We start from the raw sequence: 3335 nt of genomic DNA, 5'->3' as shown, positions 1-3335 counted from the left end.
CATAGCGGTGCTACCAACAATAGCCAAAATATGGAAAGAGCCCAAATGTCCATTGACTGATGAATGGATAAAGAAGATGTGGTATATGTTTATGTACACGTACACACACACACACACAATGGAATACTAATTGGTAATCGAAAAGAATGAAAAATTGGCATTTGCACCACGGATGGAACTAGAGTTATTATGCTAGGTGATATAAGTTAGAGAAAGGCAAGTATCTAATTTCACTCATATGTGAAATTTAAGAAATCAGATGAACACAGGGGAAGGGAAGAAAAATAAGATAAAAACAAAGGGGAAGGCAAACAATGAGACTCTTAAATATAAGGAACTGAGTGTTGCAGGAGGGGAGGTAGCCCAGTGAGAGGGATGGGCTAAATGAGTAATGGGCATTAAGCAGAGCACTTGATGGGATGAGCACTATGTGTTTTATGTAAGTGATGAATCACTAATTTCTACTCCTGAAGCCAATAAAAAAAAATGGAAATACTAAAAAAAGAGAGAGATAGACAGAGAGAGCTGCTCGAAAGGAAGCTCCACTGGCCCTCAGGATCTCTATGAAATAGAAACAAGAACAAATATCCAGGGGCTGCATGACATAAGAAGAGCAACACAAGATCCTTTTGTAGTTCATAAGTGTGATGATTGGGTGTTCATGCCATTGTGTGACATGTGCCACCCTTGTTACGATGCTGGCACATTATCCGTCTGACTAGTCAGAAAGACTAGTTCAAACCCCAATGTAGGTCTCATTTTTCTCATTTATACATTGGGATGATAGTACCAAATGATTCCTTATGTTGGTTCATATAGTAGTTTTAAGAATTTGACAAAATACTGATATAAAATGCCTGCATAGTACCCAGTACATGGTAGCTGATCAAGCAACGATCTCTTTCTCCGTTTCTTCCATGTTCATAAAGCTATATTTGTTGTTCATCTCCTAACATCCTATAATCTAAGGGTGCAGCAACATAGGAAAGCCTGCACACTGACCACAAATACTATTTCTGGCTTTGTAACCTTGCAACAATCACTTAGCCTCTCTGTTTATGAGCTGCTCACTGGTGAAATGAGGATAATACTTTCTGTCCCTGATGCTGTTCTCAAGGATAATGGGATGATTCATTCAATTTTAAAACCTAACTCAGGGCTTGATGACGCTGTGTAGAAAATAAATAAAACACAAAAGGAAAGTCAAATGACTAATATTTAAAGTCCCGAGGTACTAATGCATAGTCAGGGATGTGTCCACCACTGCCAATTCCTTTCCTCTCTCTTTTCTTTATCCTAAACCCTCTCACAGAGAGATGGCCTCCTTAGACTGGCTTTCCTGTCTCTCTTTTCCCTCTTCTACCCACCCAGCCTGCACCTCTCTCAACATGCCAGAAAATCAAACTCAGGGATGAATATGCAGGCAAGAAAGAAAACTAGACACAGGACTAAGGAAATGACATAACATGGTTCACTGAGCACTTACTCTGTGCCAGGCACTCTGCTAGGTACATTACCTGCGTCATTTCACCTGTCCTAACAATGCAGCGAAGGAGATACTGTTTTAATCTTGGAAAGATTCAACAATTTACCAAGGTCTTGTAGTTAATAATAATAGCAGAATTGGGATTTATCCAGGCTGGCTGACCTCAAAGCTCACACTATCCTTTAGAAGTACAAAGATACACAAGCTTGATCAGGCATAATGGCTGAGACTATAAAGTTTGGAATTGGATACCTGGTCTGAATCCCAGGTCTACCATTGTGGAATGACTATGAGCAATTGTTTAGTAATATCTAATACTCCTGATATATGTCATGGATTATATTGTATGTATAAAATATGGATTATATGTAATATGTATGGCATGTATTCTATATTACAATAATATAATAAATATACATATAGTATGTATATATAATGGTAGATTACAGTATGCAAAGTCTGTTCTTTTTGTAACTTTTTATTTTAATTCTAGTTAACATACACTGTTACATTAGTTTCAGGTACACAATATAGTAATTCTACACTTCCATACAGCACCCTGTTCATCATGACAGAATGCACACCTTAATCTCCATCACCTATTTAACCAATCCCCCTACCTCCCTTCCCCCTGGTAACCATCAGTTTGTTCTCGATAATTAACAGTCTGTTTCTTGATTTGTCTCTCTCTCTCTCTTACTTTTTTCCTTTTGCTTGTTTGTTTTGTTTCTCAAATGTCATATATGAGTAAAATCATATGATGTTTGCCATTCTCTGACTGACTTATCTTGCTCAGTGTTACACTCTCTATATCCATGTTGTTGCAAACAGCAAGATTTTATTCTTTTTATGGCTGAATAATATTCTATTGAATATATATACCACATCTTTTTTTTTCATTCTTCGGTCAATGCTTCCATATCTTAGCTATTGTAAATAATGCTATAATAAACATAGGGCACATGTATCCTTTTGAAATCATGTTCTTGTATTCTTTGGGTAAATACCTAGTAGTATGATTACTGTATCATAATAAGGTAGTTCTATTTTTTACTGTTTGCGTAACCTTCATACAGTTTTCCACAGTGTCTGCACCAGCTTGCATTCTCACCAAAAGTCCACAAGAGTTCCATGTTCTCCACAGCCTCGCCAACACCTGTTGTTTCTTGTGCTGTTGATTTTAGCCATTCAGACAGGTGTGAGGTGATATCCCACTGTAGTTTTGAGTTGTATTTTCCTGATGATTTGGATGTTGAGCATCTTTTCATATGTTTGTTGCCCATCTGGAGTCTTCTTTGGAGAAATGTCTGTTCATGTCTTCTGCCCATTTATTAATTGGATTATATGTTTTTTGGGTGTTGAGTTGTATAACTTCTTTATATATTGTGGATACCAACCCTCAGTCAAATCTCTAATTTGCAAAAATCTTCCCCCCCCATTCCACTGGTTGTCTTTTAGTTTTGTTGATTCTTTCCATTGCTTGCAGAAGCCTTTTATTTTGATGTAGTCCTAATAGTTTATTTTTGCTTTTGTTTCCCTTGCCTCATGAGACATATCTAGAAAGAAGTTGCTACAGCAGATGTCCAAGAAATTATTGCCTGTGTGCTCTTCTTGGATTTTTATGGTTTCATATCTCACATTTAGGTATTTAATCCATTTTGAGTTTACTTTTGTACATGGTGTAAGAGAGTGCTCTGGTTTCATTCTTTTGCCTGTTGCTGTCCAGTTTTACCAACACCATTTGTAAAAGAGGCTGTTATTCCCATTGGATATTCTTTCTTGCTTTGTTGGAGATTAATTGACCATATATTGTGGGTTTATTTCTGGACTTTCTATTCTGTTCCACCGA

The 3335-nt window shown here is 37.0% G+C and overlaps 1 pseudogene; it reads left to right on the top strand.

Annotated features, from left to right (window-relative positions):
* Positions 1 to 623: 623 nt before the first annotated feature.
* On the top strand, positions 624 to 720 carry LOC115272918 (annotated as a pseudogene).
* The last annotated feature ends 2615 nt before the right edge of the window (positions 721 to 3335 follow it).

Source organism: Suricata suricatta, chromosome 11, assembly GCF_006229205.1.
Source record: "Suricata suricatta isolate VVHF042 chromosome 11, meerkat_22Aug2017_6uvM2_HiC, whole genome shotgun sequence".
NCBI classification, from domain to species: domain Eukaryota; kingdom Metazoa; phylum Chordata; class Mammalia; order Carnivora; family Herpestidae; genus Suricata; species Suricata suricatta.
The sequence above is the reverse complement of the archived record's forward strand: the minus strand, read 5'-3'. Positions and strand labels throughout refer to the sequence as shown.